The 17,835-nt window shown below is 32.6% G+C and overlaps 1 long non-coding RNA gene across 7 annotated transcripts; it reads right to left on the bottom strand.

Moving 5' to 3' along the window:
- Nucleotides 1-706: 706 nt before the first annotated feature.
- Nucleotides 707-12,220, bottom strand: LOC130498740 (uncharacterized). Of its 7 annotated transcripts, none has more exons than XR_008937687.1 (8): nucleotides 12,054-12,220; nucleotides 11,749-11,940; nucleotides 11,528-11,663; nucleotides 10,977-11,220; nucleotides 4,155-4,235; nucleotides 1,766-1,936; nucleotides 1,510-1,694; nucleotides 707-888 (listed from the first exon to the last, which is right to left on the bottom strand). It is a non-coding gene; the product is annotated as an uncharacterized LOC130498740 (long non-coding RNA). The 7 variants fall into 7 exon arrangements; XR_008937688.1 differs by having other exon boundaries at nucleotides 1,510-1,688; XR_008937683.1 differs by having other exon boundaries at nucleotides 1,510-1,936; nucleotides 10,977-11,283.
- Between the last annotated feature and the right edge of the window lie 5,615 nt (nucleotides 12,221-17,835).

Raw genomic sequence — 17,835 nt, 5'->3', positions numbered from 1 at the left:
TTTTGTATTTTTGGTGTTTTCGGTTATACGAGATATTGCTCTTTTTGGTTCGCTTTCAGTTTCTTTGGTTCGTAAAAGATGAAACCATTAAGATATTCTTAATTCCATTTCAGTTAGAAGAAACTTAATGTTTGCTTAGTTTTTGTAAGGGATGTGTTTTTTTTCCTATCATCTCCTATGTAGTAAATCTTTGTTATACAATCTGAATATAAGGGATTCAATAAAACCAAAAAAGAAATCGGTAACCAAGTAAAAAATCATATGGTCTGAATATATGCGATTTCAGTTTGTGTCAAAATATGTTGATTAATTATGGAGATTCCATATTCATATAGTTGACCAAGTCAAAATAAATACGAACAACCACTTGGTAGCAGAAAAATATGTTATTCAACTACACTTTTAAAATATACACAGAAAATTATTTGCTTGAATATAAAATATGGAACGAAACTGAATATCAAATGAAAAAGAATAAAAAAAAAGAAATCTATCTTATTAAAACAGAAGTACCCAATAAAAAATAACCCTTTGTTTTCACTTTTATTTACACTCCATGCCACTGAGAATTAACTAAGCTTCCTATTTATATGTTTGTCTTTTCAGTTTATTTAATATGTCTTTTCCTACTTCATTTAAACTCTCGCCTAAATTAAAACTCGCTTATCCATTTTTCGTAATCAATGTTTAATAGATTCATTGAACATACCCATTGAAAGCTTTCATTAAAAAATAACCCAAATGGTTCCGTATGGATCTTGCATTACAAAACAATATTTTAGCCATCTAGGCGAACCACAATAATAACATAGATGTAATAGTAAGCATATAAATAACTGTGTTACAGAACTTTTTGTGTTACAGAACCACACACGAACAATTATGTACCTGTGTAAAAAAAAGAAATAATTAAATCAATGTAAAAATGTCTAACACCTATTGAACATAAAAAATATACCCTATATCTATTGAGTTATTGACCTTGTGAAACTAACCAATCCAATCCTTACAAAATCGAAACATAATATATTTTCTTAACCAAATCAGAAAGCTTTCAATGGCGTATATTCAATGTATCTATTAAACATAAAAACGGTTGCGTAAAATATTAACAAACCAATCATCTACTCTTATCAATTTTCTAATATTTATAAACAACCTAAATCAATTAATACAAAATCTTAACAATATCTCTTCTTAGAGTTTTTGTTATCGATTTCCTAATATTTCTAAACAACCTAAATCATTAAATACAAAATCAACAGAATATTCCTCTTAATCATTTTTGTATTTGATTTACTTGCTGAAGAGGAAAAGATAATTACGAAATTTATACTTTAATTTAATGTGACTCCAACAATTACCTATATTTGCGTATATTTATTGATTACCGGAAAGGATTTAGATTGTTCTATTAACTCACAAGATATTATCTTGTGCAATACTCCAAAAAAATATTCCTATCATTAGGGTTTTACGATTACAGTATATATATTTAACCTTGCATACCTTTTCAATATCACCTCAAACGTTCCAAGCTAATTTTTTTCATCGCACCCAATTTAATTATGTCTTCAAACCAGAGTTTGGTTTTGATCAACGGCTTGAAACCTCGGTCCAAAAAATGGCGTACGCAAGTGAAAGTGATTCACTCGTGGAGACAAACCCCTCCATATGCTGATGAAACACTGGAACTGGTGTTAGCTGATCAGACTGTAAGTTCTGCTGAGACTGTTTTAGATGCTCTATATTTAACTTTGCATACCTTCTTCCTTAGATCCATTATATAATCTGCTCTATATGCTTTAAGTTCTAATAATTTTAAATTGTTTACAGGGTGTTAAGATCCATGCATCATGTCCCAGAGCACTCATGTTTCGTACCCAACGTAACCTTCCGTTGGGGGAGTGGCGTGTAATTGAAAACTTTAAGGTATCTGCAGTGGGTAAAGGGAAATTCCGACCAACGAACCATCAGTATAAAATTACTATCACCAATGAAACTGTTTTTGGCAACTCCGACCACAAAGATGATAGCCCTTTCTTGAGTTTAGCCAATTATGAAAGGATTTCAAACGGGAGTGAAGATCCTAACATTCTCATTGGTATATTTATTTTTTCTGTTTTTATATCATATTTATTTGTATATAACAACTCTAATATTAAACTCTTTTATTTCTAAAATATAGACATTCTTGGTCATCCATATGACATTTCTGATGTCCAAATTGTTCGAGTGCAAGATGAGGACCGAAAGAGAATTCAGTTTCGTATGAGGGACATCAGGTATTATGTTTTGATTTATGATAAAACTTTGTGTTGTTATTTGGTCGGACGTTTCGTTCAATGTACTTTTTTTATTCCGTAGCGGTAAGAATTTAGCCTGTTGTCTTTGGGGATCCTATGCTGAGAAAATCGAAAATCTTGCCCGTGATTCACTTGAAGAAACAACTGTTTGGTTGTTAAGGTTTGCCAAAATTGGCGAGTTTCGAGGTAATTGTTTTCTTAACATAATTTTTTTTAATTACTAAGAATGACCCACAATGTTTTTTTATTAGGTGAAATTCAAATTACAAATGCATTTGATGCATCAGTGTTGGATCTGAACCCAACAGTGACTGAGGCAGTCGATTTCAGAATGAGGTAAAATATTTTTATTACTATTTTGTGAACAATTTTGGTTTGATACTCTTTAAAATTCTTATAACTACTTATATGATATCCAGGTTAGAAGATGATCCTCTCCCTCTTGCTCTCACGGACAAGAAGCATGGGAAAAGAGAAATCATTAATGTTGCTGACGATTGGAATGATGTTGGTATTTCAATGATTTCAGAAATCATTGAAATGTCTGAGGTTAGTATACGCAAATCATTACTGTCTCCATTCTATTAAAATTTAATACATATCATTTTTAATTTGTACATTTTATTAACATTAGTTATTTTACAAATATTGTAGCTGGACCAGACCAAAATCGTGTGTTCAGTTAAGGCGATTGATACAGATTGGAATTGGTTCTATTTTGGATGTAACAGATGCAAGCATAGTGTTGAAATGATCATTAAGAATGGTAATCAAAGTGACAAACCCTTATTCCGTTGCAAACATTGTCGTGCCAATGTTTCTAACGTTGAACCGAAGTAAGTATTTTGTCTTAAATTTGTCATTCTTTCAACATAGTTCTCGCCATTATATGGTTTAACTGTTTTTTTTTTTGTATATTTCAGATTCAAACTTCATTTGATTGTTGAGGACGACAGTGGAACATGTAAGGTTATGTTACTTAATTCTGTTGCTCTATCAATTGTTGGTGTCCCAGCTACTGATCTATGGGATGGTTCATATGAGGAGGCAAGTTTATTAATATCTATTATTTGATTTCAAATCTTATAACACCTTTTACTATATTTACGTTTTATATTAAACTTATCAGTGTTTTTTTTACAGACTGAAGATCCTGAGATTTTACCTAAACCTATTCTTGATTTAGTGGGAAAATCTTATTGTTTTGGAATAAGTACTTCCTCAGATGGATCAGCTATCTTCAAGGTTTCAGAGGTTTGGTCAGGTGATATCATTCAGAAAATCGAATCTGAGTCTGAACCGCTAACTCAGACTGAAGGTGGTTCCTCCAGTTTATCATCCGGAGGGGTAATTAAAATTCATAACGAATTATGTATTTTCTGAATATAAACTTCTATCTACCGTAAGTTTAACTCTTTTTCCATTAATTTTAATAGGTGTTACTGATCAAGGAAAACACTCAAACATCAGAAGATTGTTCAACCCCTCTCTCTAAAAGAAAAGAGATTGATGGAGAGATAGCAGACCTGACTTCTGCCTCAAAGAAGATTTGCCCACTCTCAATCAAGTTGGAGAAGACTAAGACTGATTAAAGAGAATGTTTTCGCATTGCTTCATCGTTTTCTTGCATGGTTTTTTTTATTTGAATTTTCTTTCATTGAGAGTTTCATGTCTTTTGGTTTTAAACTATATCAGTTCTTTTTTCTTTTGTTTTTTTAATTTAACTATTTTCCTTTAGTTTATCGCTTTGTTTCATTTATCAATAAATTATTTTTCTCATATACAGAAAGATTACTGCTTTATCTTTCTAACCAAACAACCTAGCATATGTTGGGAAGTACTGTGTACCTGAAATATTAATTTGAGTCGACGTCGGACCTTCTTATATGCTCCCTTTACCCTGCGTACCAAAATACCCTGCGTATCAAACTATTGGGACAAGCCGTTAGGATCATATATATGAGAAATATGTATATTGAACATTAACATATAATACATAAAAAATCAAATGAAGTTTGAATCTGAAATATACAAAAAAATAGTTAAACCATATACTGGTGAGACCTAAGTTAAACGATCACCTTGCACTCAAGTATTTTCTCAATTTCTAAGAAATGTAAATATCTAAACAGCTTTTATTTACAACCAATTTCAATAACCAATATACAGATCGTAACAGCTTAAACAAAATATACCAATATTCATTTACCATATCAATATATTCTTTTGATATCGAGTCATTAATATAATATATTTTAAAAAAGACAAATGGAGAAAGTGAAAGCAGTGTATCATAATTAAAACAAACACTTTCACCCCCTTTGCCAAATCGAAAGACTCAAATCACCATGAAAAGAAAACGAGGGGATGGAAACGAAAAGGAGAACGTTCCTCCTAATGCACACAAAAATAAAACGCCTCAGCGGATTTCTCTTAGCAGGAATGATAATCTCAGTCCTAACTCTTCAACTGGTTCTATTCCTGTGAGATCGATTTTTAAGAGGGTTATGCATGAAATTGGTTCCTCACCATCTTCAATAACATCTTCGTCATTCAGTCCGAAACATCAACAGAGCACCAACTCAAATCAAACATCAAACCCTAAACCAGTTCGCCTATTTGGTAAGATAGATGTTTTCTAAACTAATATATTCTCTATACTACATTATTTTACTAAATAGTGCTATGTATATTTCCATGAAAGGTGTTGATTTGATGTCCAATAAAATCTCAAACACACCAATCAGCAGGAGTTGTCTGACATCTTTACATTGTAAGTTAAAAACATTCTCGGATGTAAAAAACAAAACAAATTTATTGAAGGTGACTAATAAGAGGTTTTAATGTTTTATGTAGCATCGGTTTTGCCAGACTCGAGACTTACTTCAGCTCAGACCATTAATTCAAAGAGACAAAGGGACACGCCACTTTCAGTTTTGAATGACATTTCAAATATAAGAAATTCTCTAGCTAATACAGAATTCGGATCGTCATTAGGAAGGTCTCATAATCAAACTGAACATGAGGCAACTGATGAAGATGATTTTGATGAAGGTAATTGGAAACTATGTTCTAACCAAGGCTAATTTTTTTCGTTTTAATTAAATTCCACACAGTTACTTATTATTCATATGAACTTGATTCAAATATGATGTAGGTGTCTGTGGTGGAGAAGATGAACTGGATTTTGACTGTAGTTCTCAAGAAAGTACAGACTCGGAAAATGATGGTCGTGATACTGATGGATTCGATTTTATTGCTCATGCGACACCAGCAACAGATCCTTACCGACCAGAACCGTTTTGTATGTCAAAAATCATCGAACGATCTCAAAAATCGAAAAGAAGTTCAGTTTATAAGAAGGAAGAAGGTACTCTATAAGATATTTATAACAAGCTAAATTTTAAGTAATGTTCTTTGCACGATTATAAGATATTTATAACTTACTTTTTAATGAATATGTTTACAACATGCAGGATATATTGATGAAGGTGATCCTAAACACAAATGCTCTCACTGTGGTGCTATTATGTGGTATGGTGAACGCCTAAACAAGCGCAAGAACTCTACGAATCCGACATTTGCACTATGTTGCTTGCAAGGTCAAGTGAAACTACCATTATTAAAGGAACCACCAATTGTTCTCAAGAGGCTGATGGAAGGAGATGATAAATTGAGTAAGCATTTCCAGAACAATATGAGACCTTACAACATGGTGTTCTCCTTCACTTCACTTGGAGGGAAAGTAAACAGATCAGTCCAAAATGGTTTAGGACCTTCTATGTTTCAACTGCAAGGGGAAAATTATCACCTTATGGGAAGCTTACAACCTAACGAGGGAAAAGATGCCAAGTTCGGCCAACTTTATATAGTGGACACTGAAAATGAGGTTAATAATAGAGCAAACTGCTTGAGGTAAGTTCGTTGTTTGTTCTTCTGATTTGACTAAGTTTGTATTTTTTTCTTTTGTCTAAATTATTATTTATAAATGACAGCTTAGGAAAAGGGAAATTCAAAACTCAGAAGAAAGACAAGCTCAAACCAGAAATTATTGACCTTCTGATCAAGATGTTAGATGAGGTCAATCCTTATGTAAAGCAGTTCAGATCAGCTAAAGATCGTTTCAAGACTGATCCAGAGGACGCATTTCATATGAGGATTGTTAGCAATCGTGAAAAAGATGGAAGGACATATAATACCCCTTCTGCGTCGGAGGTTGCTGCTCTGATTCCTGGAGATTTTAATCTTGATATGGAAAACAGAGATATTGTCCTTGAGCAAAAAACTGGAAAGCTAAAGAGGATAAGCGAAATTCATGCTTCCTATCTTGCACTTCAGTATCCTCTATTGTTTACCTATGGAGAAGATGGATTCAGGTTGGGTATAACGAAAGGTGTTACAGCAGCATCGAAAAAGCTTAAGAAGCCTAATATCAGCATGAGACAATTCTTTGCTTTCCGACTGCATGAACGTGATAATGAATCACACAGTCTTTTGCATTCTAGGAGACTTTTTCAGCAATTCCTGGTCGATGCATACACTACTATCGAGTCTAACCGTCTACGCTATCTTAAGTTCAATCAGTCTACTTTGAGATCAGATAGTTATGATTCAATAAAAGAATCAGAGAATGCTGGAAAGAACGACTTGCATGACCAAGGACAGGAATTCACCTTGCCAGCATCTTTCACCGGGAGTCCTAGATATATGAAAAATAATTACTTGGATGCTATGACCATATGCAAGCATTTTGGATTTCCAGATCTCTTCATCACTTTTACTTGCAATCCTAAATGGCCAGAAATCACAAGGTATGTTAAGCGAAGAAACCTAAAGGTTGAGGACAGGCCGGACATTGTTTGTAGGATCTTCAAACTTAAACTTGATTCATTAATGGAAGATCTAACAAAAAAAAACCTTCTTGGCAAGACAGTGGCATGTAAGTTTCTTTATGACTCCTGATTGTTTTGTACATGTACCCTGTTCTTAACTAATCTTTTATTTTGTTATGTATTTTTCAGCTATGTATACTATTGAGTTCCAGAAACGTGGCCTACCACATGCCCATATCCTCCTCTTTTTGCATCCAACAAGCAAGCTTCCCACCACAGATGATATAGACAAGATGATATCTGCAGAAATTCCTAACAAGGAGGAAGAACCAGAACTCTACGAGGTGATTAAAGATACAATGATTCATGGACCATGTGGAGCTGCTAATATGAATTCCCCATGCATGGAAAATGGAGTGTGCTCAAAGTTATACCCTAAATCATTTTCCGATCAGACAACCATTAATGAAGAAGGTTTTCCGATTTATAGGAGAAGGGAGCAGTCTGATTGTTTTGTCGAGAAGAATGGGGTCAAATGTGATAATCGATTTGTCATTCCTTACAACAAGAGACTGTCTCTTCGTTATCGAGGTCACATTAATGTGGAATGGTGCAACCAAGCTGGTTCTATTAAGTACTTATTTAAGTACATCAACAAAGGGCAAGATCGTGTTACAGTAGCTGTTGAGCCTCCTGCTCATATTGTTGAAAGTATGTTAGCAAATGATGAGCCTCCTGCTCCTATTGTTCAACCAGACGTGGAAGGAAATGCTGTGGAAGGGAATGTGAAAGATGGAAAAGTCGAGAAGAAGAAAAATGAAATAAAAGATTTTTTCGACTGCAGGTACATCATTATGATTTCTTTCTTTTTAAATATTTATTATGATTCATTGCTTAGTAAAATTAAATATTGTTTTTCTTCTAGATATGTATCTGCATGTGAAGGTGCTTGGAGAATCTTTAAATTTCCTATTCACTACCGGTCTGTCTCAGTTGAGAAGCTTAGTTTCCATCTTCCCGGAAAACAGAAAATTATCTTCAAGGGAAAAGATAAAATGAAAGTTGTTGTCAGTCGCAAGCTCATTGAGAATACTATGTTCTTAGCATGGTTTGAGCTTAATAAAGTTGATGAACTTGCTAGAACTCTTACATATGCCCAGATACCAAACTTCTTTACCTATGACAAGAAGAAGAAGAAGTGGAACAGGAGAAAAAGAGGTTTCAGTATAGGAAGGATTAACTATGCTCCGCGGATCCAGGAAGATGCTTATTTTTTGCGTATGTTGCTTAACATTGTTAAAGGTCCTACAAGTTATGATGACTTGAAAACTTATGAAGGAGTTCTTTATCCTGGATACAAGGAAGCATGTTCTGCTCGAGGGTTATTGGACGATGATAAGGAGTACATTGAAGATATTTTAAGCAGAAGTCAGTATTGCTCAGGAAGTGAACTGCGACAGATATTTGTAATTATGCTGATAAATAACAGTTTATCCAGTCCAGAAGTTGTGTGGGAGAAAACATGGGAGCATCTTTCAGAAGATATAGAGTATAACAGAAGGAAATATTTCAATCGACCAGGTTAGCATGTATTTAATTGAATTCGTTTTTAATATATATATCTACCTTTTGATATCTGGTTTAACCTCATTTTTCTCATTTAGGACTATTGTTAACTGATGAGGACAAAAAGAAATTTGCTCTCCAAGAGATTGACAGTCTTTTGAGGCGTTGTGGGACTACTCTAGCCAGATTTACTTCTATGCCGAAGCTGCAAAAGACGAGTCGACATGATTCAAATGTGTTGATACTAGATGAGCGCAACTATTCACGTGAAGAATTATCTCAGACTCTTGAAAGAGACATTCAGAAGATGACTGCTGAGCAAAAAAAAATATATGATGAGATCCTGACTGCTGTGAATGAAGAGAAAGGTGGAATGTTTTTTGTTTATGGATTTGGTGGAACTGGAAAAACATTTCTATGGAAATTACTTTCTGCAGCTGTTAGAAGTCGAGGAGATATAGTTTTGAACGTTGCATCAAGTGGAATTGCGTCATTGTTGCTGCAAGGAGGTAGGACTGCCCATTCAAGATTTGGAATTCCACTAAATCCTGATGAGTTTTCGTCATGTACAATGTCTCATGGAACGGACCAGGCAAATTTAGTTAAAGAGTCTTCACTCATCATATGGGATGAAGCACCAATGATGAGCAAGTATTGTTTTGAAGCTTTGGATCGGAGTTTGTCTGATATTATTGGAAAGGACAGGAATAATCCATTTGGTGGGAAGGTCGTGGTATTTGGAGGTGATTTTAGGCAGGTTCTCCCTGTGATAAATGGAGCTGGTAGAGCTGAAATTGTATTGGCAGCACTGAATTCATCATACCTTTGGGAACACTGCAGAGTTTTACAATTAACAAAGAACATGCGATTGTTATCGGATTCTTTAGTACCAGAGGAGGCAGCAGATCTTAAAGATTTTTCAGAATGGATATTGAATATTGGCGATGGGAAGATTAATGAACCAAACGATGGGGAAGCAGAGATTGAAATTCCTTCTGAATTCTTAATTCTAGACTCGGCTGAACCTATTGAAGCAATCAGCAAAGCTGTCTATGGTGATATTCAGTCATTACAGATGAATAAAGATCCCAAGTTTTTTCAACAAAGAGCAATCTTGTGCCCAACAAACGAAGATGTCAATATGATAAATGAGTATATGTTGGATCAGCTTGAAGGTGAATTATATTCGTTACTCTTAAGAATTTCTGTATTTGGAAGTGTTATTAAATAAACTAACCGTTGGATTTGAATATTGCAGGTGAAGAAAAAATTTATCTAAGTGCAGACAGTATTGATCCTTCCGATAAAAGCTCGGTCAATAACGAAGCCTTGGGGGCTGATTTTCTTAATACTATTAAGGTTTCTGGTTTGCCAAACCATAGTCTGCGACTCAAGATCGGTTGTCCTATTATGGTTTTACGAAACATTCAACCTACTGCAGGGTTAATGAATGGAACTAGACTTCAGGTTACCGAACTTATGGATTTCATGATTGGCGCTAGAATAATAACTGGAGAAAAGGTTGGGGAAATTGTTTACATTCCGAGGTTGTTGATTCAACCATCAGATACCAGGTTACCTTTTAAGATGCGCAGAAGACAATTGCCTTTGGCTGTGGCCTTTGCAATGACAATAAATAAAAGTCAAGGGCAATCACTCTCTGAAGTTGGTCTGTTTCTACCAAGACCTGTGTTTTCACATGGACAGCTATATGTGGCAATTTCCAGGGTCACATCAAAGAAAGGATTGAAAATTTTGATAGTAGACAAAGAAGGTAAGCCTCAGCGGAAGACAATGAATGTTGTCTTCAAAGAAGTTTTCAACAATCTATAATTCAGGGGACCGTGACCAGGTTAATAATTTTGCTTTTATCCACTAAATTTTTTATATTTTTGGAAATTACATTTTCTAATATTTTGTAGGTATTCAAGCTATTTTGCTGGCTAGCGTGACATCTGAAGGCAATATTTACATCAAACTTTGAACGTGGATTTGAATTTCATATTCTCGAATCTATCTGTTTACTTTCCTTTCAGTTGTTTTGAAACTATGTTTTGCTTCTTATATACTATTGGAAGATATTTACTTTGATGCTAAGAGTTTGTGGCATAGTTTTTCTAAGGAAACACACTCAATCAAGAATGACATCGTAAAAGACCACATTTCAATCAACATTCATCAAATAAACTCATGTTGTTCTCCTAACTACCAGATTCAGTTCCAAGCCTAATTAGTATCTACCTTATTCAAGCATCAGTAAAAATGCACTTACTTGCTTACGAGAAGCATAACGTTATGTCTCTCTCCAATGTCTTTCATTTGTAATAAGCTCAATTCCATTAGTTTTGAGCTTCAAATTGTATAGACCCTGTCAAATAAAAATTTGTAACAGATTTTAACAAAATATCCATGATATATTAAAACTGAACATAACTTATTAACCTAGAAGAAGACACATTTGTTTTAAATAACTTATCTTCTATATAGTAGACCTTGCCCTGTTGCTCTTTAGAACACTGCAGATAATGTATTTATTGCTTTAGATCTTCTTTGTATACATCCAAACCATTCAACTCTAACTTGAAACAATAATAAATGTTGAAAAATACGAAAAAAAAACAACATATTAGATTTACATTACTGTTGTTTAATAAACTTCTTATGAATTTGTCTAAGTTAACCGAACAATCAAGATAACATTGTCTTATATATATTTTTTTCCAGAATCATGTTAAGAAAATAACAGAGTTTGAACCCTGTTCACTAATTTTCCATTTGAAACAACATAGTATATATATTAAAAGAACATAATAATATACAAACCTTAGCATCCACGAGGAAAAGCGGACCTTCTCTATTGCGTGCTCTGATTAACAACGATTACTTATGTTCCTGTTCTTAACTCGGAGAGGTAACAAGTCTTTCCTCTTGGAACAGCAACATCAGTATGAACTGGCCCCTGTAATAGCATATTCAAGACTTATTAAATATATGAGACAAAAAAATTACAGCGTTGACTCTAAATTAACATGTCTAAAAGCTACCTTCCTCAAGTTATAGTTTTGATTCAGAAGGATTACTTGAAACAGCAAACATCGTCTTCTCACTTCGTTGGAGAACCGCCAGTAGACCTTCAATCTGCTCATCTTCAATTTTAAGCTTCTGTAGGTCCTCAGGTACACAAACCTCAAAAACTGCAGCCACAGATAGTGTAGATCTGCGAAATAGAAGTTGATCTGCAATTATAGTATATAAATATATTTTAAAAACTCGGTTAACAATAAAACTTGAAAACAGAAAATAGATCAATCGAAATCCTTAAAACAGAGTTAGGGTTACATATACATACCTTGCGCAACCTCTTTTTTGATCCCTAACATCATGATTTGTAAGAACTGATGAGATTTTATTGAACGGATTTCAATGATTTTCCTTCTCTAAGATTCCTCAAGAACATCGAAGAAGAGAGAGAAAGACTCTTCGCTTTCACCGACAGAAAAATATAAGTTTGTGAGATATTTTATTTGTTAACACTTGGCGAAGTTTTTTTTTTCTGTTATGCTTCCCGGAAAAAATACTAATACACCTTGGGCTTTTAATTTATGGACCTTTCAACATATTTTTCTTCTTCACTATTATTACTTATGTATATACAAAACCAAGCCCATACATTATTTTTGTTTACGTTATTTATATTCATATTTAGATGTTTAAATTAAAATTAATATCCTTTTTGCAGCTTTACATCTTTGTTAAACCATTAAAAGGCTGTGTCTTTTCTACATAAATATATAATTCATTAGTTCCTCATATTTAAAATACAATAACGTTAATAATATATATATATATATTACAAATCTCTAAAAGAAAAAAAAATTTCAAATAGAATACATTATATACATTATTGTTCGTATAATATTATGTTTAACAAATAAAAGTGAAAAAAACTATTTTCAGATCCCTAAACTTTTTAATCAAATCGTTTAGTACTAATTAAAAAACTTGAAACACAAAAACATCAAACACACATAATTAACTCCCGTACTAACGCTCGAGTTTCATTTGTTGTTATGATATCCAATATTTTTCGTATACAGTAGATGGTTAAATACGCAACCAAAACATTATATAGTAAATATAATATGATTATATATAACATATTCATCATTTAGTAAAAAATAAATCGAAAATTCATACCCGCGCTGGCGCGCGGGTCAAGGTCTAGTAGAATATTAAAGAAAGAGTTAAAGAAAATAACTTCTAGGTAGAATTATTAATTATATTTATTCAAAACTACTGTTATCGTAATTACATATGTCGTAATTACATATGCCGTAGTAAGATTAAAATATAAACTAGAGTCTGAGTTTGTGTTGGTATTGGTTCTTATATATTTATACATTGATATTTGTTTTTTCATGATTAGTGTTATATATTTTAAATGTGTCATTATATAACGAAATGTATTTAAAAGATCTAAATTGAACAGGATAATATAGTTATTTCGGTTCAAATATCCAAATTTGTTTCAGATATATTCATTATTTTAATATTTTTAGGTTTCCATATATCAGAACCAAACTCATTCAGACTTGTAGGACTCAACTTGAAACATAAACATAATTTATAGTATCTAATCGGTGTCTAATTTTCAAAAAACTTGCACCTAAATAAATACCCGAAAATCTATGTCTAACTGATTCTATAAACAAATAAAAAAACTCTTTTTATGTATTTAACATGAAATAATTAAGTAATATTCTATTACTAAAATTGCCTGCGAGATTCTAGCTACTACCTCTGTAAATTATTTATATACATATTAGTAATTTTATTGTTTTCATATCTGTTATTAGGATATTTTCACTGTATTTTAGTTATTTTGAGTTGAACCATTTGGTTTAGGAGATAAACGGCCAAGATAACCAGGATTATATATCCAACTAATTCTGATTTTTAAAGCCTTATGTTAATGAAATTGCTAAAAAATATTATATACTATTTATGTATCCAAACAACATTTTAATCTTGTTTATACTCATATTTATATTTCCAAACAATTTTCATTTGTAGCTTTTGATTTAAATCAGTGTAATAAAAAAATCATTAAATTCAAAGAGCCAAGATTGAATATAAACCACGTTTATTTTTTTTCAACCACGAAACAACTTTCTTGGTTAAAGTAATAATCAATATCTTATGTTATAAAAATGGTATATTACCTTGAACATGATTCAAAACAAGTGATATGCATATACAGGAAACCGTGAACAAAGTACCAGACCTCATAATTCACTGTAGATTCTAGAAACTTTGTAGTTTTGTTTACCTTTTTTTGTAATAGATGTTTTTTATTTTATTTTTCTTTCTATCAGGCCCTTTATATATGCAATACACTCTAAATATAGGCAGTTCAAAAACCAACAACGAGATTGGCCATTCATTTTTATAGAAATTTTATTTTTAGAAAATAAATATTATGAATTCATATAGTTGAGCAAGTCAAAAAAATCACAAGAACCTCCTCCTGCCCGTGCCCATTTCAGGCCGGAGAAAAAACACTAAAAATACAAAATAAATTAACCCATAAATTTCCACACAAAAAAATAACGGATAAATTAATAACAATTTTTTGTTATCAACATCATATTATATTAAAGGCCATGGGCCAAATATTACAAATGATAATCAAACTAAAGACCATTACAAATCACCCAAATTAAGCCCAATATTAATGATACTGATGAACAAATGCTAAACACATGTCCTTCCACGTGTTGCACATAGGGAAAGAGTTGTGTCTTCACTGGAGAACTACTGTCCAACCACTGACGATGTAGGAATTAATCTGTTCCAGTGTTTCTACTAGCAACAAAACCCAACCCGCAGTCTGATTCCATGTATGTGCTTCACTTCCTGATGGCGTCTGTCACCAAGAGACCTTCTACCTTCCTCATACGCTCCAGAAGCTTGAACAATTCAGACCATTCTTTGTCAGAACACCTGCAGCTAAAACCAGCTTTGACTTTTCTGAAAGTGTAAAGATGAAAACGTAAAGCTCGAAAATCCATCTTTGTAAGAATACTTTGCCTAATGATAAAAGCAAAAATTAAAATCCTCCAAGAATGAAGTTTGAGTATAACCATCAGATAAAAAGAAGACTTAAAGCGTCTCCAAGTCCACTTCATTTTTCACTTTTTGCTTCATTTTGAAGTAAGATTTGCTCCAACCCCTTTAAAATGAAGCAATAACTGTATTATTTCAAATTTGAAGATCTACTGCTTATGTCTTCATTTTTTAAGATGAACTTTTCAAATTATAATCTGGTCCTAAATTTTTACTTATTATTATCTTTTACAAAAATAAATTATATAAATTAATTTGCCAAAAAAATAAATTATACAAATTAATAATATCCAATTACATTCAAAATTTTGTCTATTATTTTATTATCTAATCAGATATTTATATCGAAGAGCATATGAATATTTGTTTTTAAGAAATCTTTAACTCGATTTAAATGAATCAAAAATAAATAAACTCATTTCTTATTTCTAAACACTATTGTTAATCATTGTAGAAAAATGTATATATATGGTGTTTTTTTACAAATTATGATTTTTGTAGCTGTTTATTCTGTTATGTAATAAATTTATTATATGAAATAATAATAGTGTTGGATTATTGTTAAAATAAAATAGTTAGGTAAAATAAGTAAATATGAGAAAGTATAATGTTTTTATTAGTAATTAATGATAAAGTGGAAATGAAATATATTTGGAATATTTTTTTACAAGAAAGAAATGAAGCAAACTATTGGAGTGAATGTTACTTCATATTTCTCTTCATTTTGAAGAAAGTGAACTTTTAAAGTATCACAAAGTATATTATTTATACACCAAGTCCCTGGCCGCCTGTTAAGTTTTATATATTAGGGTTTTGTATCATTTTAGAGGCAGACTTGCCTAGAGACCTAGTGGAGAAGAGAAGCAATTTGGCTACCTTAGAAGAGGAGTTAGAGTTGGAGAGATAGATCTGAGACTACAAAATAGAGAAAATCTTGAACTCCCTTTTTATATCTACTCATACTCTTTGTGTTCCACATTTCATATTAAGATTTATTCAAACAATCATGATTTTGTCTCTCATGAATATGTCTGAGTAAACCTAATTATTAGATTTAGGTTTCTCAAAAAGAGGAATCATGTGATGAGTTTGTGATAACTGTTAGGGTGATAAAAATTAGTTCTTTCATTCTAGTTGCCCTTAGCACTACATTTAGGATTGATCACCCTTAAATCTAGATCTTAGGATTGATGAGATAACCTACTGTATACTCTCAATACCCTGAAATAAACTAGAGTGATCTAACTGACTAGACACATGCGAAAGGTGGTCTAGATCCATAGAGAACAATATCAAACCAATCCGATAAAGCTTGCTAGAATTACCGTCGATCGATACAACCATTGTTGTAGCGATCGATTGTTTGAAAGGTGTATCGATCGATTAGACGAAAGTCATATCGATCGACTCTTTCCCGTGATCAATAGACGACAGTTGAGATCCGGGATCTAGTCAAAGGAAACCCTACTGGTTGTACCCGTTGTTTGAGTTCAAAGAACTAAAACCCTTAAGTCACATTCAATTTGCATAATTTCATACCTGAATCTAGCTATTTTCCTCACCAAGAAACAACCTTCACTTCAGTTACTGAACAACCACCTTGTTCACCATATTATTTACTGCTTTAAAACAAATAAACCTTTAAGTCTATCTTCATTTTTAATACATTAAGTCTTTTAATTAATCCTAGAGTCCTTTTGGATTCGGCATTGATACGTTTGACAATTGAATGCATTTATTAGGAGTGCTGCAAGTTCCTCTGTGAAACTCGTTGCCCAAACACACTCGTTTGGGCTTAGCTTCCACATCTAAAAATTGATAACATCCGTAAAACGGCATTTTAGATAAACAATTAGTAGCACAAAAGAAAGTGTCTCATGATAAACTGTTGTAGAAACCATGAGCACAATTGTGTTCCAAAAAAAAAAAAAACCATGAGCACAATACAACACCTCATAATTAAATATAAATTGTAGAAGTTTTTACTTGGAGAAAGTTAGATAATGGGCATTCGGTTCGTCAATTCTATTATGTTCGGTTCGTTTTTCCAGTTTTCAAGAATTGGAACCATTTGTTTTTAAAATGTTTCAGTTTGATTTGGGTTTCGTTCTGGTCGAATTAGGTAACCATTTAGGTATTTGTTTTTGGATGCTTTTGGGTATTAATGGTTATTTTCGGATGTATTCGAATATTTTTGTGTATATTTTTGGATAGTTTTGTATTTTTGGTGTTTTCGGTTATACGAGATATTGCTCTTTTTGGTTCGCTTTCAGTTTCTTTGGTTTGTAAAAGATGAAACCATTAAGATTGTAACGACCCGGTTTTCTTAACCGGTTGGTTTGATCTTCTTTTTAATTAATTTGGTCTCAACCAAACCATTTGTTTAAAAAGAAACCAAGCCATCGATTTTCCTTTTAACCCTAACCGTGTGTATATGTGTATACATATATAATTGTTTCCTCAAAGCTCAGCCTCCATTAGCTTTTAGATCGTGGAAGAGAATAAGCTTCACCACCATCTTCATCTTCTCTACTTCTTCATGATCAATCCCCATCTCTTCGTCTTTCTTGTATCCGTGTGTTGACGACGGAGGAAAACGAGACGCACCGTTCACCACAATCACCACCTCCACTTTGTCATCTTATTGCTACACCTCTGCTTTATTCTCCAAGCTAGCGCCTCATCTCACCATAAGCCACTGTGATGTAGCGGAAGCTTCTAGGGATAGAACTAGATCCGTTTATTCCAAGAATACACGAATCTAGGGTTTGTGAATACTCTTCACAGTGCTTAATAAAAGCTCTTAGGGGTTGTGAATACTCTTCACAGTGGTTTATAAAAACCTTTTTAGGATTTGAGAATACTCTTCTCAGTGGTTTATCGAAACCTCTTCTGGAAAACTCCTTTTATTAAATCATCATAAGCTCAATACAAGAATTTTATCAGTAATATATATATATATATATATGAAATCATCATGTGGTTTATTTTATTGTTAATGACAA

This window comes from Raphanus sativus, chromosome 8 (genome assembly GCF_000801105.2).
Source record: "Raphanus sativus cultivar WK10039 chromosome 8, ASM80110v3, whole genome shotgun sequence".
NCBI classification, from domain to species: Eukaryota; Viridiplantae; Streptophyta; class Magnoliopsida; order Brassicales; family Brassicaceae; genus Raphanus; species Raphanus sativus.
Note: the sequence above shows the minus strand (reverse complement) of the source record. Positions and strands in the feature narration are given on the sequence as shown.